Raw genomic sequence first — 27,878 nt, forward strand, 5'->3', positions numbered from 1 at the left:
TTGACAGGCACGAGCACAGAGAGGAAAAACAACAGATAAAAGGGTTTCAAAATCCATGTGTGGAGCATGGAAGTTTTTTTGCATCTTGTGTCCATGAAGTACAGCCAGATCAACACTAAAACATCCTGCACGCCTAGAAAACTGATTTGAGGATTAACACAACAATCTACACAACCTGAACCACAGAACTCAGCAGGTACACGGTGTGGAGAGGTGAACTGGGGGAGAGAGAAGCCGTGGAGGGCAGGAAGCTGTTTTTGCTTGCAGAGAGAAGACAGAGACAGGGGTAGAGTACAGGAACTTCCCCCCACCCCAAGAAAAGCAGCTGGAAAGAAAGTGGAAAAGTGGAAACAGCCACAGGGAATGAACTAAAAAGGGAGAAAGGAGAAAGGAGAGGGTTTAAATTCCATTAAGACTCTATAAACAAGGGGAGCGCAGAGTCTAAAACTCTGCAGCTCAATATCTGGTGGTGCTCTGGTGGGAAGGACGAATCCCCAGGAGCAGAGTGGGGTCCATGAGTCCTCGGGCCACACAGGGAACAGCAGTTCCATGGCTGGAAGGATATTTGGTAGAGGTTTGTGGCCACCCTGTCCCAGCAGACCCCAGAGAACAACCAGATTCACTGGTGCTGGAACAAGGAGGTCCTTAAGGTTGAAGCCTGGGGCAAGATGTGTATTGTGATTTTCCATAATCCCTGAAACACTGCTGCTTTGCAGTTGCATAAACTTTTTCTAGGGCAGGCTGGCACCCAGCTACAATCTCTGGGCATTGGCAGCAGCATAGTCCTGCGAATATTCAGGAAACAAAGTCACATCTGAGATAAAACTCAGGAGGGAGGTGCCACCTGGCAACCTGACGGCTTGGTCACAGAGTAAAATCTGGGAGTGGATGTAAGCCAGAGACAAAGGACGGGTGTGACGGCTGTTCAGGGAGAGCACAGTGTTCCAATACTAGAGACTAGGTAGCTGGGTAACGCCATTTTCACTTCTCCTGCACATGCACATACACACCTACAAAGTTCCACAACAATCCACCCCATTAAGCTAAGCAGCACCATCTAGTGGAGAATGGAGCCGTTACACTAAGCCCTGCCCAATTGGGCCAAACATGCTCTTCACGAACACCACAAATCTCTCTGCCTGCTTAGTTTATGGACTATAAAGTGCTTCATAGTTTGACTTATAGGGGAAAACGATATAATTTTAATTGTATTTCAATCTGTTCACTGGTCCATCTATTCAATTTTCTCTTTCGTTCATTTTCTTTTTCTTGAATACAGAAAGAGAAAAAAATTATTTTTATTTTCAGTTATGATTAAAAATATTTTTATTTTTCTCCTATATTTTTTACTTTTTCATAAATTTTTCAAATTCTATTTTTCTTCCATTATTTCATTTTATTCTATTTCATTGTATTCATTTTCTCAAATTTTCCAATGTTCTCCTTTTTTTTCCTTGTTTTTCTTTTTTTTGTTCCTTTTTTCTTCCCTTTTTTCTATAATCTATCAAACTTCTTTCAATAACCAGAGCAAAACACACCTAGGATCTAGCATCATTTATATGATTTGTGTGTGTGTGTGTGTGTGTGTGTGTATTGTTTTTAATTTTTTAATTAAAATTTTTTTACCTTAATTCCTTTTCTTCCTACAAAATGATGAAACAAAGGAATTCACCCCAATAGAAAAAGCACGAAGAAATGACAGTCAGGGACTTAATCAACACAATACAAACAAAATGTCTGAACCAGAATTTAGAATCACAATAATAAGAATACTATCTGGCATGGAAAACAGATTAGAATCCCTCTCTGTAGGACAAAAAAAAAAAAGTAAAATCTAGTTAGGATGAAATAGAAAATGGTATAACTCATCTGCAATCTCGAATGGATGCCACAGAGGCAAGAATGGATAAGGCAGAACAGAGAATCAGCGATATAGAGGACAAAATTATGGAGAACAAGGAAGCAGAAAAAAAGAGGGAGACGAAGGCACAAGAGCATGATTTAAGAATTAGAGAAATCAGTGACTCATTAAACAGGAACAACATGAGAATCATAGGGGTCCCAGAAAAGGAAAAGAGAGAAAAGGGGTAGAAGGGTTATGTGAACAAATCATAGTGGAAAACTTTCCTAACCTGGGGAAAGACACAGACATCGAAATCCAGGAAGCACAGAAGACTCCCATAAGATTAAAAAAAAACCGACCATCAACAAGGCATATCATAGTCAAATTCACGAAATACTCAGGAAAGGAGAGAATCATGAAAGCAGCAAGGGAAAAAGTCAAGCAGCAAGGGAAAAAAATTCAAGAGACCCACTTTAGACCTAAAGACACCTTCAGATTGAAATTAAGGGATGGAGAACCATCTATCATGCTAATGGTCAACAAAAGAAAGCCAGAGTAGCCATATATGTATCAGACAATCTAGACTTTAAAATAAAGACTGTAACAAGAGATGAAGAAGGAGATTATATCACAATTAAGGGGTCTATCCACCAAGAAGACCTAACAATTGTAAACATTTATGCTCTAAATGTGACAGTACCCAAATATATAAATCAATTAATCACAAACATAAAGGAACTCATTGATAATCATACCATAATAGTAGGGTACTTCAACACCCTACTTACAGCAATGCATATATCATGTAAACAGAAAATCAAAAAGGAAACAATGGCTTTGAATGACACACTGGACCAGATGGACTTAACAGATATAATCAGACATTTCATCTTAAAGCAGCAGAATATACATTCTTCTCCAGTGCACATGGAGCATTCTCCAGAATAGATCTCATAATGGGACACAAATCAGCACTCAACAATACACAAAGATCAAGATCATACCATGCATATTTTCAGACCACAACGCTATGAAACTTGAAATCAACCACAAGAAAAAATTTGGAAAAATAACAAATACTTGGAGACTAAAGAACATCCTACTAAAGAATGAATGGTCTAACCAAGAAGTTAAAGAGGCAATTAAAAAGTACATGGAAGCCAATGAAAATGATAACACCACAGCCTAAAACCTCAACCACAAGGAAAAACTTGGAAAAATAACAAATACTTGGAGACTAAAGAACATCCTACTAAAGAATGAATGAACTAACCAAGAAGTTAAAGAGGCAATTAAAAAGTACATGGAAGCCAATGAAAATGATAACACCACAGCCCAAAACCTCTGGAAGGCAGCAAAGGTGGTCATAAGAGAAAAGTATATAGCAATCCAGGCCTTCCTAAAAAAGGAAGAAAGGTCCCAGATACACAACCTAAGCTTACACCTTAAAGAGCTGGAAAAAGAACAGCAAATAAAACCCAAAACCAGTAGAATACAGAAATAATAAAGATTAGAGCAGAAATCAATGCTATAAAAGAAAAACAACAAAAAACAAAGAACAAAACAAAACAAAAGTAGAACAGATCAATGAAACCAGAAGCTGACTCTTTGAAAGAATTAACAAAATTGATAAACCACTAGCAAGTTTTATCAAAAAGAAAAAGGAGGGGCGCCTGGGTGGCGCAGTCGGTTAAGCGTCCGACTTCAGCCAGGTCACGATCTCACGGTCCGTGAGTTCGAGCCCCGCGTCGGGCTCTGGGCTGATGGCTCAGAGCCTGGAGCCTGTTTCCGATTCTGTGTCTCCCTCTCTCTCTGCCCCTCCCCCGTTCATGCTCTGTCTCTCTCTGTCCCAAAAATAAATAAAAACCTGGAAAAAAAAATTAAAAAAAAAAAAGAAAAAGGAAAGGACCCAAATAAATAAAACCAAGAATGAAAGAGGAGACATCACAACCAACACAGCAGAAATAAAAACAAATATAAGAGAATATTATGAGCAATTATATGCCAATAAAATGGGCATCTGGAAGAAATGGACAAATTCCTAGAAACATATACATACACTACCAAAACTGAAACAGGAAGAATAGAAAATTTGAACAGACCCATGACCAGGAGAGATATCAAATTAGTAATCAAAATCTTCCAAAACACAAGAGTCCAGGGTCAGATGGCTTTCCAGGGGAATTTTACCAAACATTTAAAGAAGAGTTAACAACCTATTCTCTTGAAGCTGTTCCAAAAAATAGAAATGGAAGGAAAATGTCCAAACTCTTTCTATGAAGCCAGCATTATCTTGATTCCAAAACCAGACAGAGACCCCACTAAAAAAGGAGAATTATAGACCAATTTCCTTGATGAACATGGATGCAAAAATCCTCAACAAGATATGAGCCACCAGAACCAACAATACATTGAAAACATTATTCACCATGACCAAGTGGGATTTATACCTGGGATGCAGGGATGGCTCAATATCCACAAAACAATCAATGTGATTCATCACATCAATAAAAGAAAGGGCAAGAACCACATGATCCTCTCAGTAGATACAGAAAGAGCATTTGACAAAATACAGCATCCTTTCTTGATAAAAATCCTCAAGAAAGTAGGGATAGAAGGATCATACCTCGAGATCAGAAAAGCCATATATGAAAGACCCACTGCTAATATCATCCTCAATGGGGAAACCCTGAGTGCTTTCCCCCTAAGGTCAGGAACAAGACAGGGATGTCCACTCTTGCCACTTTATTCAACACAGTATTGGAAGTCTTAGCCTCAGCAGTCAGACAACACAAAGAAATAAAAGGCATCCAAATTGGCCAGGAGGAGGTCAAGCTTTCACTTTCTCTTTTGCACTGCTGGTGGGAATGTAAAGTGGTGCGGCCACTCTAGAAAACAGTATGGACTTTCCTCAAAAAATTAAAAATAAAACTACCCTACAACCCAGCAATTGCACTATTAGGTATTTATCCAAGGGATACAGGTATGCTGTTTCAAAGGGGCACATGCATCCCAATGTTTATAGCAGTACTATCCACAATAGCCAAGTATGGAAAGAGCCCAAATGTTCATTGATGGATGAATGGATAAAGAAGATGTGGTATATATCTATGGAGTATTACTCGGCAATCAAAAAGAATTAAATCTTGCCATTTGCAGCTACATGGATGAACTAGAGGGTATTATGATAAGCAAAATAAGTCAGTCAGAGAAAAACAAATATCATATGACTTCACTCATATGAGGAATTTAAGACACATAACAGATGAACACAAGGGAAGGGAAGCAAAAATAATGTAAAAACAGGGAGGGGGAGAAAACATAAGAGACTCTTAAATATGGACAACTAACAGAGGGTTACTGGAGGGATTATGGGAGGGGGGATGGGCTAAATGGGTAAGGGGCATCAAGGAATCTACTCCTGAAATCATTGTTGCACTATATGATAACTAATTTGGATGTAAGTTTAAAAAATAAACTAAAAAAAAAACCATGTGCGATTGCCTCACCAGTCATTGGCTGACATCTGGGCTGGGTATGAACATGTGCAAGGGGAAAATTCAAGAAACCCAATGGCAAACAACAGTTAGGAAACTAAAAATCTAAACATCAATTTCATTTAATAAGGGATATTGGTAAGACAGAAATGGGAGATTAAACCTCAGTGAGATACCAAATTTTCTGAGCTTTCTATTTAGCCTACTGATGATCACTCATTCGGGATTGTGATCTCATCCTCAGGTTACAAGCCATGACCTAGAACTTAGGGCTGTTTCTAGTATTAAGGGTAAAATAAATATAACAACCATAATAAACCCTAAAGCTAACATTGTACGAGACCTTAATGATCCACTCTTCTATTTTTCATCCCAAATTTCTTGTATCCAATAAAAACTTATGATACATGTTTTTAAAAATACAGGACAAATGTACTAAGAAATAGGAAGAAAGAAACAGAAAACAAACAGATCCACAATTGAGTCAGGTGTGAAATCAACAGACAAGTGCTCTAAAATACTATAATTGATGCTGTCATGAAATTAGAGGAAATATGGAGAATTTCCATATTTCCAAAGATAAGGCATCCATTAAAAGGGATTACAATGGAAATTGTAGAACTGAGAAAACATAAAAACTACAATAGCAAATAAATTTATATTTAATAAAATATTAGAAACAATATACCAGAAGATCAGTGAGCTGATCTGGAAGCTGATCTGGAAGCTTTCTGGAAGACACATCAGAAAGGATAAAGAGAAAAGAGATACAGGAGACATTGGGAATGTCTAAGATAGTGTCACAGGGCTCCAGAAAGTGAAGAAAATGAGAATGGGGCAGAAGCATTGTGTGAAGACATTCTGGCCAAGTATTATTTAAACTGATGGACAAAACCAACTCATAAACTCAAGACACTGTACAAAAAGTAAGCACAGGGGTGTCTGGGTGCCTCAGTCAATTAAGTATCTGACCTAAGTGTCTGACTTAATTTCAGCTCAGGTAATTATCTCATGGTTTATGAGATAGAGCCCTGTGTCCAGCTCTATGCTGACAGTGCAGAGCCTTCTTGGGATTCTCTCTCTCCCACTTTTTTCTGCCCCTACCCCATGTGATCTATCTCTCTTTCTCACAAACATAAAGGAACTCATTGATAATTATACCATAATAGTAGGGGATTTTACAATTACATGAAAAACCATAAAATACTTAGGAATAAACCTAACCAAAGAGGTAAAAGATCTGTACAATGAAAACTATAGAAAGCTTATGAAAGAAATTGAAGGAGACACAAAGAAATGGAAAAACATTCCATGTTCATAGATTGGAAGAACAAATGTTGTTAAAATGTCAATACTACCCAAAACAATCTACACATTCAATGCAATCCCAATCAAAATAGCACCAGCATTCTTCATAGAGCTAGAGCAAACAATTCTAAAATTTGTATGGAACCAGAAAGGACTTCAAATAGCCGAAGCAATCCTGGAAAAGAAATTCAAAGCTGGAGGCATCACAATTCTGGACTTCAAGCTCTATTACAAAGCTATAATCATCAACGGTATCAACGGTATGGTACTGGCACAAAAGGAGATCCATAGATCAAGGGAACAGAATAGAGAACCCAGAAATGGACCTACAAATGTATGGCCAACTAATCTTCAACAAAGCAAAAAGGAATATCCAATGGAAAAAAGACAGTTTCTTCAGCAAATGGTGCTGGGAAAACTGGACAGCAACATGCAAAAGAATAAACCTGGACCACTTCTTACACCATACACAAAAATAAATTCAAAATGGATAAAAGACATAAATGTAAGACAGGAAACCATCAAAATCATAGCAAAAATAAGCAGCAACCTCTTTGACCTCAGCCTCAGCAATTTCTTACTAGCTGTATCTCCAGAGGCAAGGGAAACAAAAGCAAAATGAACTAGTGTGACCTCATCAAGATAAAAACTTCTGCACAGCAAAGGAATCAATCAACAAAACTGAAAGTCAACCAATGGAATGGGAGAAGATATTTGCAAATGACATTACAGATAAAAGGTTGGTATCCAAAGTCTTTTAAGAACTTATCAAACCCAACCCAAAAATCAAATAATCCAGTGAAGAAATGGGCAAAAGACATGAATAGACACTTTTCCAAAGAAGATATCCAGATAACTAAGACAAGACACATGAAAAACTGCTCAACACCACTCATCAGGGAAATACAAATCAAAACCACCTGTCAGAATGACTAAAATGAACAACTCAGGAAACAAAAGACATTGGCAAGGAGACAGAGAAAGGGGAACACTTTTGCACTGCTAGTGGGACTGCAAACGGGTGCAGCCACCCTGGAGAACAATATGGAAGTTTCTCAAAAAATTAACAATAGAGCTACCCTAAGACCCAACAATTCCATTACTAGGTATTTAGCCAAAGGATACAAAAGTGCTGATTCAAAGAGGCACATGCACCCCAATGTTTATAGTAGCACTATCAATCAAATAGCCAAGTTATGGAAAGAGCCCAAATTATGGAAAGAGCCCAAATTATGGAAAGAGCCCAAATGTCCATCAACTGACAAAATGGATTAAGAAGATGTGATATATATATCAAAATGGAATGCATGGATGTATATATATACATGTACATCCATATACACAATGGAATACTACTTGGTGATGAAAAAGAATGAAATCTTGGCATTTGCAACAACATGGATGGTACTAGAATGTATTATGCTAAGTGAAATAAGTCAGTCAAAGAGATAAAATGTATGACTTCACTCATATGCAGAATTTAAGAACGAAAACAGATGAACATAGGGGAAGGGAGAGAAAAATAAGATGAAAACAGAGAGAGCAGCAAACCGTAAGAGACCCTTAACTACAGAGAAGAAACTGAGGGTTGATGGGGGTGTTAGGGTGAGGGTATGGGTTAAATGGGTGATAGGCATTAAGGAGAGCACTCTTCACGAATAGCACTAGGTGTCATATGTAAGAGGTGAATCACCGGGTTCTACTCCTGAAGCCAAAACTACACTGTATGCTGAATGTACACTGTATGCTGAATGTACAGTGTACACTGTATGCTACACTGTACACTGAATAAAAAAGAAAAAGAAAAAGATTCCAACAAATAAGAGTATAAGAATAAATAATGAATCAATGAAGCAAAAACAGTCATGAAATTGCAAAACTCAATTTAGGAAAAAGTGATTCTTTAAAAATATTTTAAAATTGATAAAGGACTGGCAGACCACAAAAAACAACAACATAATACCCCTATCAGCATTAATAAAGGGAAAATAGCTACAGATACTAAAGTCATTAAAAACCATAAAAAAAGGATATTAGAAACAGCATTGTGCCAGTAAGTTGAAAAACATATGTGTAATATATACAGAGGTTATATTTGAAACATATAAAGAACCCTATACATAAATAAGGAAAAATACAAGCAGCCCAATGAAAAATGGAAAATAGAATGGAATAGGGATTCACAAAAAAGGATATCTACGTGGCCAATAAAGATATTAAAATTGTTCATCATCATTTCTTATTAAGGATATAAAAAATTAAGCCCACAATGAGATACTACTACAAATCTATCACAATGTCTGAAATTGAGAAGATTGACAAAATCAAGCATTTTCAAGAATGTGGACCAATGAAGTCTATTGGACTTCGCTGGCTGAGGTATAAATTGGTACACCCAGTTTGGGATACTATTTTCCAAAGATCTACTAAATCTAAGCATATATCTATCCAATGCTCCAATAATACTACCTCAACGTATATACCCAAGTGCAAAAGAAATGCATGTACAAAAGACATGTACAGAAGACAGGTACAAAAATATTTGGGAAATAACCCAAATGTTAATTGATTGTATAATGGACTGAATAATTATACTACACAGCAATAAAAACAGATCAACTACTTCTCTGTTCAAAAGTGTCGATAAAATGTTGAGCCAAAGGAGTAAGTCACAAAAAAATACATATTGTGTGGTTCCATTCATATGAAGTTCAAGAACAAACACAACTCATCAATAGTGATAGAGATCAGAATGGTGTTTATTTTTGCTGGAGAAGGATATTAACAAAAAGGGACAAAAGAAAACTTTCTGAACCCAGTAAATTTTTTATACCTGAATCTGGATGGTAGTTACACAGATATGCACATGTGTTAAAACTTATCAAGATGTACACTTAAGATTTCACAACCTACTATATATGTGTTCCACTGTACTCAAATTTATTTTTTATAATAGTGGAAGATATAGTTTTTATTAAAATGAAAGAAAAACAAAAAAAGAGGATAATATGAGATGTCAGAGTCAAGGAACCCAATATGGAAGAGAGGTAAAGATAATCTCTGAGAATAGGTGAAGGAAGATCCCGCAGGACAGTTGTACCCTACCTATAAAGAGTCAACAAGGCAGATTCAAGCAGTATGACTTAACAGGTGAAGAAGTTGAGGGCTATCTCCGAGATCCCTTCTGCCACTGCCCTATTTTCTTTTCTTGAACTTAAGTAGCAATGTCAGGTGGAGCCCTGCCTTGACATGGGTTTATGAAGGTTCTGGTTTCCCTTCTAGTCCCTGTTGTCTTATAGGTTGAATGTCCTCATTTTACCCCCAAAGCCAGTATCCTGCTTTGACATTCTCCTGAGAACCCAGAGGCTCTTTTGAGCTTAGAATAAGATGATTCCTTTTACCCAAACCCCTAGTTCATATCCTGAAAAGTGTTCAGTAACTGGGTCATAAGTAGGTTCTTGCAGGATGAGAACAACAACAAAAAAACATCTTTTACCTTTTTGAAGCCTCAGTATATTACATTTAATAAAACACAATCCTTACTTATGTAGCCTCAAGAGTAGCCAATAAAAACTTGAAAAAATAAACATTAAATGTAGCATCATCTTTAGTAACACTGTAATTCATAAGTGAAATCGACATGAAACATAAAATAAATTATACATACTTCTTTATTTTTAGCCATCTTATCATTTCCTGTGAAAAAGAACAAGATTTTGAGAACATTGGTGATTTTTTTCCTAAATATTTACAAGATTGTACAATCTTGAACTGTCTAAATGACAAATCCAACCAAATAACACCATTCAAACTTTAAAAGGAAATGAGGTAGTTATCTACAATAGAAAAATATCAACAAAATACACTTAAGTGTTAGAAATAAAAAGCATCAGAACTGTAAGCATAATTTCACTTATGTGTGTGCATGCTGTAATCATATGCATAATTTAAAAAATATCTGGAGGGGCCTGGTTGGGTTATCCAGTTGAGAGTTGACTCTTGATTTTGGTTCAGGTCATGATCTCACAGATCATGGGATCAAGCCCTGCATTGGGCTCTGTGCTGACAGTGCAGAGCCTGCTTGGGATTCTCTCTCCTCCTCTCTCTCTGCCCCTCCCCAGCTCACATGCACGCTCTCTCTCTCTCTCAAAATAAATAAACAAACTTGAAAAATATCTGGGAGGATACCCACCAGGATACCCATGTTGAGTAGCCACTCCTTGGTAAAGGAGTTGGGGAAAAAATGGGGATATTTTCTTTCTTCACTGTATTTTTATTTTTTTTAATTTTTTTTTCAACGTTTATTTATTTTTGGGACAGAGAGAGACAGAGCATGGATGGGGAAGGGGCAGAGAGAGCGGGAGACACAGAATCGGAAACAGGCTCCAGGCTCTGAGCCATCAGCCCAAAGCCGGACGCGGGGCTCGAACTCGCGGACCGCGAGATCGTGACCTGGCTGAAGTCGGACGCTTAACCGACTGTGCCACCCAGGCGCCCCTTCACTGTATTTTTAATACTAAACATAACCAAGTAAAACATTTAAAAAAAATTAATGACACTCAGCATATGCATTAGTGAGTTGGATGATGCCAAATGTACAGGTATTTGGAAACATTTGGTTTACCCATTTGGGGTTTTTTTTTTCCCACATTCCTCCAGAGAGTTAAGATCATGTAGAACTTCCTCAATTTGTATTTAAGAAATGTTAAAATTTATAGCATCACCTTTCAACATGGAGTTATAGATATCATAGTACTTTTATTTATTTCTTCCTAAAATAGGGGCACCTGAGTGGCTCAGTTATTTGAGTATCTGACTTTGGCACAATTCATGATCTCTCAGTTTGTGAGTTCAAGCTCCACATTGGGGTCTCTGGTGTTAGCATAGAGCCTGCTTTGGATCCTTTGTCCCCCTTTGTCTTTGCTCCCACCCTGCTGGTTCTCTCTCTCTCTCTCTCTCTCTCTCTCTCTCTCTCTTTCTCTCTCTCTCTTTCTCTCTCTCTCAAACTAAATAAATAAACTTTATTTCTCTCTAAAATAGCAATGAGTATTTCTGAGGTGGAAATTAAATAAAATAAATAGTAAAGTAATATAATGGGAAAAGTATAGGCATGGAAAGGAACCACAGATTGGAATCTTAGCTTTTCTGGTCTGAGATAAAATATATTCATTTATAAAACAGAGAAAATCAAACCTGGTTTGGAATGTCATTGTAACGATTAAATGAAGTAACATGTTAAAATATCTTCCTTGGCATCCAGCACAAAATATGTACTTGATGTATGTCATTTCCCTTAGTCTCCTGATAATCAGTATCTTATTCTAAATAACTTGTAGAACAAAATCATTTTCTTCTATTTATATCATTCAAATATCTGAAGATAAATATGTTACGGTGGTGGAGGAATATGAAGAAAAGATGAAAATTTTAAAAAATCCTTCTGAGAATTAAAAAAAAAGAAAAAAGCTCAACTGGTCTCTTGCATGTATGACCCCCAATAGAGGCGGATCAGGAAAGTGATGCATGGTTCACTCTTGCATTGATGCCTCCACCAATGTTAGGGAAAATGTATGATTTTTACCTGAGAAAAATTTAGCCAAAGATTATCTTTCAACATATGAATTTAGATGGCCGTGTTAACTCTCCAATTTTATTTTGTTATTTAAACAATTTTTTATTGTTTTTATTTTCTTTCAATTTTATTTTTGTTATTGTTTAATTGCTTATCTTGGTAGGAGGTTGGTGATTTAACACCCATCCAAGTGTCTAAATCAACAGCCACCACTATGTAATTAAACCTTCCTTTTTCAGGTCTTCACACTTTGGCCTAGACTAGATGAAGGTTGTAGCATTATGTACAAAACAGATATAATTATAGCGTTGTTTCACCGACTGGCACTTGCTGCAAAAGTTTGGTTTTGTCATGTAGAAAAGGACACATGGTTGTGGGCAACATCTTCACTTCCAGCAACAGCTATTCAGGCTACCTTACCTGAAGTGGTGAGGAATGGTACCCTCCCCTTTGTTGGGGAAGGAGGACCCTTACCTTTCTCCTTCACTGGAATGTTCCAAGAGCAGAAGGTGCTCCACTTTCATTGAGCTCCTCTCTGCCTAAAGACTTCTTTCCTGAAGAGGAAATCATGTGCTTTACTCTCCGTGTACCCAGAACATTGACTTTTCATCAGCTGGATTAACTTTTCTTTCAGGTCTCTCGCCAGGCAGTATCTCCACATGAAGTAAGATTTTCAAAAGCAAAGTCCTGAATATGTAATCTTGAAGCTTCTCTGAGTTGCTTTCATGTGTCACAACAAAGACTTTGCTCCCTCAGGACCCAAAGAGAAAACTCCATTATCTTTTCCTAAACCCTGGTTAAAACAATTGTCTTCAGTGTTCCTCAGTGTTTTCTAAACGAGGTCACTTGAATAAATCCCAGCTCTGGTACAGTCCAAAGAAAAATGTCCATTTTCAGGTGTATTTGCCTGATGTCATCAGAACCCAAAAAACTATGTAAATAAAGATGTTTCTCTTTTTGCCTTTGAGGTCAGAAATAGTGAAACAAAATCTGCTGTGCAAGTGTTATCGTCTATACATGCTCTCTTCAATCAGTGGGATCTTTGGACTTGTTTTTTAATGTTTATTTATTTTTAGAGAGAACGAGTGTGCGCGAGTGGGGAGGGGCAGAGAGAAAGAGGGACAGAGGACCCAAAGTGGGCTCTGTGCCAGCAGCAGAGAGCCTGATGTGGGGCTTGAACTTACAAGCCGTGAGATCAGATCATGACTTGAACCATAACAGGATCCTTAACCAACTGAGTCATCCAGGTGCCCAAGGATCTTTGTACTTTCAAATGTCTCCCCTTGTGCAATGCTTTAACCTCTAATCTCTCAAGTCTTTTAAATAAATAAGACTTTTAATACATCTTTTAAATAAAATTACTTCCTATTGCTGCTATAACAAATTACCACAAATTTTGTGGCTTAAAACAACCTAAATGTGTCATCCAACACTTTCAGAGGTCAGAAGTTCATAATGGTCCCAGTGAGCTAAAATCAAGATGTTGTCAGGGCTGCTTTCTCCTAAATGGTCTAGAGGAGAATCTCTTTTTTTTCCTTCCTTTGGCCACCCAAATTCCCTGCCTCATGGCCTCCTCTTCCATATTCAAAGCTAGCAAGGTTGAATCTCTCTGGTCATTTTTCCCAAACCATATCTCCCTCAGACCCTGAAACCTTGTACCTCCAACCTGTTAATCCAGGGTAATGTCAGCATCTGCTCATTAGCTTCCTTAATTCCATCTGCAATCAAAATTCATCTTTGTCACATAATGTAACATATTTCCAATTCCTAGGGAACCGGGACATCAACATCTCTGGGGACCCAATACTCTGTCTACCAGAGGACAAAGTCTTAAATTAACAACGGAAGATTAATATTCACAAAATATATAAAATCTGAGTTGGGAAATTGGTCTATGGTCAAGAATAACAACCAAACTTCCTGCCAAAGAAAGGAGTAGCATTTGAGGTGAGATTACCACACAGAAATTGTCTGGCGGTGGACGTGGGAATGGGTATATTCAGACAGACAACAGGAGAGGCTGGGAAGCAGACCATCAACCATAACAGAAAGGGCCAGGATGTCAAACTCTAAGCCACTACCCTGATTTTCCTCCTCCCCCAGACCCAAAAGTCTTCCTGTGGCCACAGCTCTCTCACTGGCCTTGACTCTAGGTCACACTGACTGACTGGCTTATGCTGGGCTGGAGGAATTGCACACAAATACTAAACAAGCCCCTGAGAGAGGCATTCCCCCCCAGCATTAGTGGCTGCATGACTCCTGTACGCCCATTAATTACCACGGGTTTAACCTGGACCTAAGTACTCAGGCTACCAGATTAGAGTATTTGCTCATTTACCAATAGTACAGATTGCTGAATCCAAATATCTGAAAGAATTCAGATGGATCCAAAGACCAAAAATATGAACATGTCACTGAAAATGCATGGCAGACTGTTGATAGGCTTGATATTTATTCCTTTTTTTTTTTCTTCAGTAAGTACAGCATATTCCTTTTCTGCTCTAAAAATCTGTCACAAACTTGTGGCTTAAAACAACAAAGTTTGGGCAGGGCTGGTTCCTTTTGGAAGCTCCATGGGAGATTCCATGGCCTTCTAAGTTCTAGCATCTGAAGTCTACCTGCATTCTGTGGGTGTTCACCCCTTCCTCCATCTTCCAACACTTCACTTATAACAGCCGTCTCCTTTGAACTAGCATCACTCTTTATGAGGACCCTGTGATTATGCTGAGCCCACCTAGAATCTCCTCTGGAGATTCTTAATCACACCAACAAAAATCTCTTCTGTCAGGTAAAGTAGCAAATTTGTGTTGCAGGATTTTTTACCTCAATACCCGGGTTTCGTTGTCTCACTGCTTCAAAGAATGAAGAGGTGGACACAAAATGAGCAGCAGGCATAGTTTCTTAGGGTATAAGATTAGAAAGTAAGAATAGTAGATAAGCTCTCTTTACAGAGAGGGGACATTTGAAAGGAAATGCCCACGAACTATAGGCAAGGGTCCTTGTTTTATAAGGGTTTTGGTTAGCACCCTCATCCCTTCCCTCTTGTTCCTTTTCAGACTCTACCCTTACTGGCTGGATAACTCTAGGTGCTGCATTGTCCATTCCTTATTGGCTCGACTCCATTGTGTGAGGAGTCAGATTGGTCATACTGTCCCTCATATAACAAGTTGTTTTTTATGGTTTCCTTTTTTAGCTATGCACTTTGACTGTCAAATTCCTGAAGGAAATCTGAGGGGGAGTAGCTGGTGTTTACTACATTCTTAAGAGGGACCTTATGCCAAAAGGGGTTTGCTGTAGTCAGATACTCCCAGCATTGTTCCACAATATGTGTTTTTCTCCACCCAGAGACCTCAGGTACTAACCTTTCCCTCTCTGCCTACTGAATCCTATCTTCTCCTATCATATTTGTAGGTTGAGAAAATTAAGACATGAATATCTTTGAGGTTAGGAGACATTACTCTATCTACCACAGTAAAAGAGTCTTGATTTTCAGCCTCATACATGTCTGGATGGGATAAAAATCACATATCACAGTCTCCTTTGTAATTAGGAGTCACCGTGACTAAACTAATGAGATATAAGCTAAAGTGTTGTGCGAAATTTGCAGGAAGTGTACATAACAGAAAGTGGTATGCTCTGTTGCCTTCTTCCACCCTGTTGGTTGGGATGCAAATATAATGGTTGAAACATCAGTAGCCATCTGGGATCAAAGAGTTATCCCTTGACAATGGAATATATATATATATATATATATATATATATATATATACACATATATATATGTATATGTATATACATATACATATACATATGTATGTATACATATACATATACATATGTATATGTATACATACATATGTATATGTATATGTATATATGTATATGTATATGTATATACATATATACATATATATATGTGTGTATATATATATATATATATATATATATATATATATATATATAGTGGAACAACATATATAGTGGAACAACAAGATGGAAGGAATTTGGGTCTCTTTTGGAATATCAAAACAAGCCTGAACTGGCTTCTTAAATGTGAGATATCTTGAATGTGAGAGAGAAATATATTTCTCTGATTATTTGGAGTTTTCTGTTATGTATAACCATATTTAATGCTAAGTAATACAAATACATTTTTGCATTATACAGGTTAGTATTAAACTTTCATCTTTTAGAAAATTTATACACTGGCTCTGTGTATATAAAATATTTTTTGTAAGAGAGGGATTTTGTTATAATGACAGCTAATGTGTTTATATGCAAGGAACCAAAAGGAAGTCTGTAGATAAAATTGTATTTAGGAAGATTAAATATAAATTTATATCATTGGTTAATTTCCTTTTTACTACACTGAGTAAAGAAAAATCCTAACAAGTTTATAACTTCAAAGGATTGGTCTAAAGTCTAGCACCAACTATTGACCAAAACATAATGCCAATTTAGAAAGACACACTTATGGATCTTTGCATAGGTCATCCGTGTCCTCCTTGATAAGGACTGGCCTAATTCATTTTTTAAATTTGTGGGCTTAAAAACGAAGCTATGACTTAAAAATTTGAAAAGAACAAGTATACCAGGAATGAGATATTTTTATCTTCCCTTTACCTAGAAGGTTATTGAGTATATACAGTCTATCGCATTTTTTCAGTCAATTTATGAGCTTAGAAAAAGAAAAATTCTACATTTGAACATGTCAACTTAGTAAACATGAATACCCAGATAGAATTTCTCAGACCAATTATTTCTATATTTAGTTTACATACACACCACTACACTGAAATGTGCATTGTCTCCAAATTAAATGCAAGCACATAATGGAATCCTTTCTGCTACGTATTTATCCCATTTCTACTCATTCTAGTATTACTGAAGAGAGAACAGCTGGCTACCATCTTCTTAATGTTTGTTTTGTATAACTGCATGTAACAGACGTATTTCATACATGTGAATACATGTATTTATAGTAATAGTATTTGTGAAAGACCTACTTTTGCTTCTCTGTAAACAAATTCTTCAAATATTACATCTACATATGAATAAAATGTTAAAGGCAAATAGTACAGAATATAGTGTTTAGGAGAAAATGCAATAAAATATCATAATTAACCAAGAGAAGCAAATTTAGAGTCAAGATGACTAACAGCACAAGAAAAAAATCATCGCATGTCACAGACGGACTTGCCTAACTCCTAATACTTGACTTTTTTGCATCTACATAAATTATACCAGAGAAAGCAGAAATATAAAATGAATAATAATGGAGTATATACTAATAGCTTCCAACTTGGAAAGAAATGATCCTCTGGAAGCTTATCTAGAAGTGGATTGACTGCAATCAATCAATTGTTTTCCTTCCAACATTGTAGCATAAAAATTTTTAAAAGTTTTCAACAAAGTTGAAAGAATTTTACAATGCATAAGCATATCGTCCCTCACCTAGGTTATCTTCTTCATGTTTACTATATTCCCTACATCAGATAACTCAAAATAATTAAATAATTACATTTTCATTCTGATGGTAGGCTGCTGTTCTAGGTCACATAAATTGAATTAAGCTTACAGAGTGGCAGTAATTTACACTAAGCTGTTTAACCTTCTCCAAGAGAGAGTTTCAGTGGTGCCTGTGCATTTGTGTAATAGAAAACTGGGAAGTGTAAGAAAGTAAAAGACATCGGGCACCTGGGTGGCTCAGTTGGTTGAGCTTAGGCTCAGGTCATGATCTCATCCAACTTAGGCTCAGGTCATGATCTCACAGTTGTGTGTTCAAGCCCCTCCTCGGGCTTCAGATTCTTTGTGTCTCTCTCTCCGCCCCTCCCCCACTCACACTCTGTCTCTGTCTCTCAAAAATGAGTAAATGTTAAAAAAAATTAAAAAAAAGAAAGCAAAAGAGATGGACTAGCCACAATCATATGCCCAAACGTAACCACTGTAAATACTTAAAATGACATTTTTATTTTGTTTTACATAAAACTCCTTTTTTTTTATATAATAGTGATTATACTTGGTAATTTTCATGAGATTTACCTAAATTTCCCTGTCATATTTTCTGAAGAATTTTTTTATGTTTTATTTATCTTTGAGAGACAGAGCACAAGTGGGGGAGGGGCAGAGAGGGAGACACAGAATCGGAAACAGGCTCCAGGTTCTGAGCTATCAGCACAGATCCCAACACGGGGCTTGAACTCAAAGACCGCAAGATCATGACCTAAGCCAAAGTAGGATGCTTAACCGATTGAGCCACCCAGATGCCCCGTGGTGTCATATTTTAAATGACAGCATATTGAAAGCATATTGAACACCAATAGCCTATTGAACGCTTGTCCTAAAATGTACTTAACCATTACTTAACCTTTCCCTTTTAATGTACCATTTGAGTGGTTCTCATTTTGTGCTATCATAAAAATGCTGAAGTGAATTATTTTGTGCTTCAGTTTTTCCCCTTCATCTGTTTTTCCTTTGATTCAGAAGTGAAATTACTGTTTTGGTAGGAGAAAATAATATTTTTATTTACCCAGTTCATATTATGCATTAATAAATACTCCACCTTTTACACCCAGTTTTGGTATCAAAGGATGAAAAAAACAATCACATGTTCCTTTCTAACATTTAACATATGTCTCTTTCCCATTTCAACAAAAATAATCTATTTCATACTTCTTTACAGGGGGAGGTCTAAAAATCCAAAAATATGTGTTTTGAGGTGTACAGTGAAAAAGAAAAGCTGGGGCAAGTATCTGTTGCTACAGATGGAGATTGAAAGATAGGAATATGACCACTCTCCACATTAGAGAGCCATCCATATATCACAAGAGATAAATTAAGCTAACCTGTACTCAACACTAATGCTGTACATCTCAATTTGACTTGGTGCTCATAAGCTATTCATATTCCATATTAAAATTATGGAAAATAAAAACATAGAAAAATTGAAAGTAATTTATGGTAGCTTTTAAGTTAATGCTTCAGTGTGAGAGTTGTGTTAAGAGTAAAAAAGAGGAGTGAATTAAAGAGCATAGGAAATAAATCATTAGCTGAGAAATACAGTCGTTCTCCTTTATCTATGGGGGATATTTCCCATGATCCTCAGCAGATGATTGAAGCCATAGACGGTACTGAACCAGATATATACCTTTATATCTATGATAAAGTTTAATTTGTAATGAGGTGCAGGATGAGATGAACAACAATGATAAAATAGAACAATTATGACAATATACTATAATGAACATTAGGTGAATTTGGTCTCTCAAAATATTATGTGATACTATATTCACCCTCTTGTAATGATACGTAATGATATAATACCTACATGATGGGATGGAGTGAGGTGAATGATGTAGATATGGTGACACAGTATACACTATTCTTGACCTTCTGACCATGCGTCAGAAGGAGGCTCATCTGCTTCTGGATTTGCTTGATTGGGTTAACTGAACAGAAACCCAAGAAAATAAAAGCTCAGGGAAGGCAGACTAGCGTAAAAGTGACAGGAAGTATTTGGCAGATTCAACACCAGAAGAAGCAATATATTAACAACTGAAGGCACTGAAACATCAAAACCTGTCTGTTACACATTGAATATCATTACACCATATGATCTTTGCCCTGGAATCTACAATTTTATGCCAGTGATTAAAAATCCTATTGTTTTCACAGGAGTTTCTTCAAACTCTTATTAATAAAAAGTATTCTGGTTCCTAAACACATTGATCTAATTCTGAGGTTCTAAAGCAACTTTTGAAAATCCTTTCAGTGACAACCATCAGAGAAATGGAAAGCATATTTTATATGTGGCTCAAAGGAAAAGGTCTCCCATTCAGTGTCACAAATGCAAGCTCAGTATAGAATACTGCATCATGAAATGTTACATTAAGGCCTGCTTATGTCTATCCCCAGCCCCAAGACACATGATTAGAACTCAACCATCACTACATTAAAAAAAAACATTATATGAATATATCACATTGACGGGCTGTTCATTCCCTTCTCTGTGTGTGACATTTCCCCATTCTTAATGGAAATTCTCATTGATTAACTTAATCTTGTTACGCTTTTGCTAAGTAAATTAATATGCTTAGAATGTTAAATTGGAGAATCCCTGTTCATCTGCTTTAACTTCATATTTTCACCAGGTTGACAGATTAATTTCTAAGAAAAAACCATTAGCAATAGTCTCCTCCCTGCTATTAAACATGACATATAAAATGAAAATAATTTGAAACAGCTGGAGCAAGACTTTCCAGGATAACGCGTAAGGACTATGCCAAGTGAAACATGAATCCATATCATTATGTCGGGATAAGGTTTTCTATACAATATGAACTTCGATGTAACTTTTAGAGAATTGTCACATATCACTAGAATGGAATGTACAACAATGGAAAGCAGTTGCAGGTCTCCACTGATCTTAGTCAACTGCAAAATAAAAAAAAGAGAGAGAGACTAGAAACTTAGGAGAAGTGACTAAAAGGATAATAAAGAAATATTTGATACACTTTTAGTATAATTGCCTTTTGCTACAAATCATTGCCATTTGTCTAAAATCAATCAGATTTTAATTTTTATGTTTAGAAATCACTAAAAGCACACTACCTTAAGTTAAATATTTATTAGAAATTCATTTCCTAATATATATTATTACCAACCAGCTGGACTTTTTATTCTTTTTAATGTTTATTTATTTGTTTTGAGAGAGAGAGAGAAAGAGAGAGAGAGAGAGAGAGAGAGAGAGCACACGCAAACCTGTGAGGGGCAGAGAGAGAGGGAGAGAGAGAATCCCCAGCAGGCTCCACATTCAGTGTGGAGCCCGATGTGGGGCTCCATCTCATGACTGTGAGAGCATGACCTGAGCTGAAATCAAGAGTTGGACACTTAACTGTCTAAGCCACCCAGGTGTTGCCCACTGGACTCTAAGAGGAAATACTGAACTCTTAAATCTTAGAGTTGCTGAAAATAATAGTAAAGTATTTACAGACAAATTGACATGCTACTTAGGATTTGCTTATTTTAAATAATCGATGAGAATTTCCATAAAGAATGGGGAAATAGAGTACCCAGAGAAAAGGATGAACAGCCCGTCAATATGATATATTTCTAAAGAGAGGATTGAGTAGAGAAGGTCCGACTAGCTATGTGTTGATAGTTGTGGAAGCTGGGGGATGAGTACATGAGGGTTTTCAGATTCCTCAATCTTACATATTTGCCATCCACAAAATGGGTGTTCTTTTAAGGAAAGACCTCTATAGCATTTATTTAAACTACCTCTAGTGACAGCATATGTAAACATATGTTTGAGAGAGAAACAAAGAAAAGAATATTCAAAATGCTGAGATTACTTTGTTTCTCAATAAATGAGAAAGCACTTCTCAAGAAAATACTGAAGACAGGAAAGGAAAACTAAACAGATGTACGGGTCAACCAAAGGAACCTAGAGATGAACAGAGAAACTTTACAAATTGTGAGAGCTTCAGGAATTCTCATTCTGGTTCCTTCTGAGCAAACTGCAACTAAGAGTGGAACTCCACACGGTTGGTGGTTAGTCTGTTGATTAACAAAAAGTTGTTGTGTACACATTATGTGCCAACCACGATACTAGGTGCTGAGAATACCAAGCACAAAAGCTTGCCCTTTCATGAGAAAGACAGATATTCAAATAAATGATGACAATATAGATAGTAACTTGTGTAGCAGGATTATGAATAATATACAGGAGGAGAGAGAACAACCTAATTCTTCACAGGTAAGACTGTAGCAGATTTATGAAAGAGCTGATAGAACACATGATGTCTTATTTCTAAAGTTATATGGGGCGCCTGGGTGGCGCAGTCGGTTAAGCGTCCGACTTCAGCCAGGTCACGATCTCGCGGCCCGTGAGTTCGAGCCCCGCGTCAGGCTCTGGGCTGATGGCTCGGAGCCTGGAGCCTGTTTCCGATTCTGTGTCTCCCTCTCTCTCTGGCCCTCCCCCGTTCATGCTCTGTCTCTCTCTGTCCCAAAAATAAATAAACATTGAAAAAAGAAAAAAAAATAAAGTTATCTGTGTCAGAAATCATTGATTTGGGAAAAAAATCCTATTCAAATTAGATTTTCAAAAAGATACACCATAAAGATACAGAGAACACTGTATCTTAACAGAGAACTGCAGAAAACAGGAATAATTGCAGAAACTTCAGGAACCCAATTGCAGAAAATATGAAAAATACAGAAAAATAAACAATTATCAGACGGGAATGCTATGGCCACATAACTTCTCATCTCCAAACCTTTTCTGTACTCACTTCCATTTCTTTCTACAAACCAGCTTCTCTCCTCACTCATATGCTTTCATATGAACCATATAATGGCTACCCTGAAGTGAAAGGAAACCTGCATAATTGCAGCCCAGTTTCCTACAATTAACGGACTTAGCCCCTAGGATCTCATTTCAAAATGTCTGGAGAGGGAATTTCATGAGTCATATTGGCATCAAGTTCTCTCCTTCAAATAATCTGCTGTGGAACAAGGAGGTGAGACTATTGGAGCTAAGCCCTTTTACACTGTGGCTCAGGTGTAGTCTCTCAGAAAGGAGCCTTGTACTGGTAACTACTTCCTGGTGAAGGGTTGTTTCCACTACTTGCTTGATATGTGTGTTATGGAAATTAATACGACCCTAACTTAAAGCTCTCTGAAACTGCTAAAAAAGCGAGCTCTCTGGTAATATTATACTACACTATGTTAACATAAGCTTGTGTTTTGAAAAAAAAAAATCAAATGATACAAAACAATTTAAGAAAGACAAAAAGTCCCTCATTTTGTTAAAAGGAGATTTGTTGATACTTTTTGATAGATTACCAAAACAATACAGAGGTAACAAGAAAAACAGCACGAAGGTAGGAGTAAGTTTTAACTCATTTTAATGAACTTTCCCCAGCCTCAATTCCTTAGGGTTCATAAAGATTAGAAAATAATTATATAAAGATACAAATGCCATGGTGCTATACTTCATCTTTCTTAAATCTAAAGATTATATGATATTGTATTCAGAAAGGACAATGTTTTTTAACACAGAAAAAGTCATTAGTTATGTTTATACCATATACGGATTTCAACAAAATAGATTTTGTAAGCAAGAAAGGATAAAAAAGTTAAAAATTATTCAGAGTCAAATGTGCTTCAATTTCTTTGCCAGGGACAGTTTGGTTAACATTTCTCTAATACTTCAGCATATAAAACATACATTCTTGAGTAGTTTGCGGCAATAATGCGACCATAAGAGGGATTATGTGTGCAAGAAATAATGTCAGATCAACAGAGGAGGTATCAGGAAAAATCTTGTGATGGGGAAGAGATAACCCCAAAATACCATCTTGCCCATAGAGTATGAGACTGAATTAAAGCAAAACAAAGTCAAAAGGGACACAGACATACACACAAGTACCACCACCACCAATGAAATATTAGAGATAAACTATCATCTAGATGTATCAAATTACAGAGTTTTAGAAAGTTATCTAGGCCACTCATGAAAGGGAATTCTGATAAAAATAGAAATTTAAGAAGTGGCTTACAAAGAACCCTATACCAAAAATTAACTGAAAAGACCAAACAGAAGTTAGAGGAGAAAGAGAAACCTCTCCAGAAGTATTAAAATCACATGCCACAAACTTCAAGGGACTTTTTATCAGATATGCACAATTTGGATAATTATACTCCAAAGGACACAACAGATAGGGTGTTAGTCTGGTCATGCTACTATTAACTGGAAAGGAGAAACAGAAGTGGTGGGTGGTACACATGTTTTTGAACTCTGAGGTAGAAGACAGACAAATTAGCTACACTTTTGGTTACATGGCTGGTTGTAGTCTTTGTCAGCAGCTATAACAGAATAACACAGCCAGGTGGCTTATAAACAACAGAAATTTATTTCTCCCAGTTCTGGAGTCTGGGGAGTCCAAGATCAAGGTGTCAGTAGATTCAGCATCTGGTGAGGAGGGCCTGCTTTCTAGTTGATTGATGACACTTTCTAACTGTAACTTCATATGGCAGAAGGAGAAAGGATCTCTCTTGGGCCTCTTTTGCAGGGCACTAATCCCATTGATGATGGTTCTGCCCGGGTGACCCAATCACTCCCCAAAGACTTCACTTCTAAACACCATCACACTGGGGTCTTAGGTTCAACACATGGATATGATGGGGAGGACACACACATTCAGTCCATAGCATGGTTATAGTGGGAGGCATACTGTTTACATCTATAAAGATGAAGATCTTACATGCAAGATGTATCCCAAAATGGAAAGGAAATTTTACATAGTGCTTTGATATTTCAATACAGTTAAATATTTTAAGGGTCCTAAATACATAAGATGTGGGGGAAAAGGTCATAAAGTATCTGAGTAAAAGGGACAGCTAGGAAGAAGAATTTAATGGATAAAGAATCCATTCAAATCAATAAGAAAAAGACAAAACATCCCAATTAAAAGAGGGCAAAAGGCTCGAATAGGCACTGCACAAAAGAATATACTGAATATATTTCCTATATTGAAATATGCATTGGGGAAAAAATAAAACTGTAACAAGCCATTCTAAACCACAAATAATGGCTGTTTTGAAAGAGATCATTAGTGAGAATGTAGAGCAAGTGGAACTCTTATTAACTGTTGACACTGTTATAAAGTGGCACAAACACTTTGGAAAGCTGTTTGACATTACCTGTCAAAGGTATACATTCATACAACCATGACCCAGTGATTTTAGCTCTAGAAAAGTACTCATATGTGAAACAAGACATCTCAAACATGTGCATAGCTTTATTCTTACTGGTGTCAAACTTGAAACAATCCAAATGTCCATCAACAACAGAATGGATAAATAAATTCATACAATAATACTAGATATCATTGGAAATAAACACACTCTTGCTGCATTCAAAAATCTCACAAATAAAATATTAAGCAAAAGTAGCTGGACACAGAAGAAGACATATTAAGTGATCCCTTTCCGTGAAGTTCGAAACAGACAAAACTAACCTATGGTAATAGAGATGAAGTGGGAGTCATTGGGTGGTGGTTCTACAGTTTTATATATTTATAAAAATTCATCTAGCTTACATACAACATTTGTAATCTAATATAATTATACTAAATTAGAATATTAAGAAAATGATTTAAGGAACGAAAACACTGGATGTGAACTAAAAATGATGATAGAAGTAGAAAAGTGCAGAATCAATATTACAGAAAATCAAATCCATTGACTCAAACCCTCCACAATACAAGTGGAAACAAAAATGAAGAAAAACAAATATAGTCTATGAGAAAATAAGTATATGGAAGGCATATAAACATGATGCAATCTACAACTGTTAATTTTTTAATAACAAAGGAACTGAAAACATAGTCAAATACATAATAGATAAAACCCTGACTAAGGTAAAAATGTGAATCTTCAGATTAAGAGAATTCACTGGATGATAGGCAAAAATGACAAAATACAAAGGACCTAGAGAGTCTTTAAAGTCTTAAGTTATAAGGATAAGTGAAAGATTCTTCAAACTTCTGTTCATTAGCATGACTCATCAGAAGTCTACCTTCACCCGTATGTTTTTCTGGAAAATTGGCAGAAAAAAAAAAGACACTCACTGAGGACAAAAGTCAAACAAGTGCCAGACTTCCTCATGTACACTATTAGATGCTAAGATGTAGCTAAGACAGAAGAATGGCTGGAGGTCATTGACAGAGCAAGTGGATTTGAGAACTCTATTGTCATTCCAGTTGCCATTTGTTCAGCAAAGCAACAGAAAGATTGAAAATTCAGGAAATTAGAAACTATATATTAGAAACAATCTTCATCGTTTCCTTTCCATGAGAAAAACACAACTAGCTGAGGAAATCGAAAAATAAATCCCAGTATAGAACAATTTTAGAAGTTGACAGAAAAACTACCTATACTAATTTGCTATATAGAATTGTTACTTGGAATTTTAAGACCAGAGTCTAGGTGAATTAAAGCAGATCTTTAGTTTAAATTGAATGGTACATGGTCACCAACTTAGAACAGTTTGACTTATGATTTCTCAACTTTACAATGGTGTGAAAGCTATACACATTCAGGAGAAACCAGACCTCAGATTTTGATTTTGGATCTTTTCCTGGGCTAGCAATATGTGTTATGTTAGCATGATGCTGGGCGATGGCAATGAGCCACAGCTTCTAGGCAGCCATGCGATCACAAGGGTAAACAACCGATCCACTTACAACTATTCTGTACTCATACAAACATTCTGTTTTTCACTTACAGTCCAGTATTCAACAAATCACATGAGGTATTCAACATTTTGTTATAAAATAAGCTTTGTGTTAGATGATTTTGCCCAACTATAGGCTAATGTAAGTGTTCTGAGCACGTTTAAGGTAGGCTAGGCTAAGCTATGATTGGCAGGTTAGGTGTATTAAATGCATTTTTGACCTAACAGTATTTTCAACTTATGATGGGTTTATTGGGATATACATCCATTGTAAGTCAAGGAAGTTCTATATGTTATCTGATATGTAATTTGAGAAAAACTTAACAGTTCAGTAGTATCAAATGGTAGAGGTAAGGTCGGTGGGGGGGGCGGTGAGAGAAAACATAAGTTTGTTGTAATTGTATTTACAGGGTGCAGCTTCAGCTGATCAATTCCAGGGAATTTGATCTTCAAAATCTAAAGACACTGATGGTCATCCTACAGATGCTTTGAAGCAGGAGATACAGTTTCCTGGGATGTCTATAGGATTTTGATTTGAGGATAACCTCTTTTTAATGGATTCTCCAGGCTCAGAGGATTTTTTAGATAACCTGGTCATAGAACTCTATGATTTATAGGAGAGTGGAAGTGATCATTTCCCCGTGGCCCTGTGCCTGCCCCATAGCCTCACTCCTTTTATCATCTACTCATGAAATATACTTCACAAAAGATATGACTTATATCCTCTATCATATGTCTTACTTCTACCTCACTGTATGATGCTTAAAATAAATATTTATAGGGGCAACCAAGCATTAAATTAATTTTTAAAGTAATAAACATGTAAAGCTGGCTATACAGTAAATGGCAACATTAAGATGATATACCATGTATTATAACATTCAATGTTCAATAACATTAAATGTGAAAACGACAATAAACACACGGGAGCCCAAATCTCAGAGCATATCAAAGTTTGAGATGTTGAGGGGAGGGGGAGTAGATAAAAGGAAACGCAAGTGTGTTAGCTATCTAAAGTTCCACAGGGGAAATTAACACTATTGGTTCTGAGAAGAACAGCAATCAAAAGGCTGTGTACTTTCCATTAATAAATGACACGGATAAACACAGATCTGCCACAAAAGTTTGTGTTCCAGTTGTGGCTGGGCTACCTAGAAGACTAGCAGATTATTTCAATCTTCCCAATCCCATCTTGTGGGGAAACACCTATAAGACACTGAGGGAGCAATATTGAAGTCTCAGAAATATTCACGAATCTGACATCGTTGGTGAGAAAATAGAGTCACTTTAACCAAAGTAAGAACTATTATTGCTCACAAGTCAATAGATCTATATAAACAGAATGGAAAATACTTGCTTGTGTCAACAACCCAGGTCAGGGAATGACAGGAACTATTTTCTGTCTCCTTTCCCCCACCA

The 27,878-nt window shown here is 36.6% G+C and overlaps 1 long non-coding RNA gene across 3 annotated transcripts in view; it reads left to right on the forward strand.

Moving 5' to 3' along the window:
- Positions 1–14,839: 14,839 nt before the first annotated feature.
- The window catches only part of LOC102900968, a 49,555-nt gene continuing 36,516 nt past the window's right edge, over positions 14,840–27,878 (forward strand). For all 3 annotated transcript variants that reach the window (XR_006584920.1, XR_006584921.1, XR_441103.4), the window contains exon 1: positions 14,840–15,008. This is a non-coding gene — a long non-coding RNA (uncharacterized LOC102900968). The remainder of the gene's footprint in view (positions 15,009–27,878) is intronic.

Source organism: Felis catus, chromosome C2, assembly GCF_018350175.1.
Source record: "Felis catus isolate Fca126 chromosome C2, F.catus_Fca126_mat1.0, whole genome shotgun sequence".
In the NCBI taxonomy this organism is placed as follows: domain Eukaryota; kingdom Metazoa; phylum Chordata; class Mammalia; order Carnivora; family Felidae; genus Felis; species Felis catus.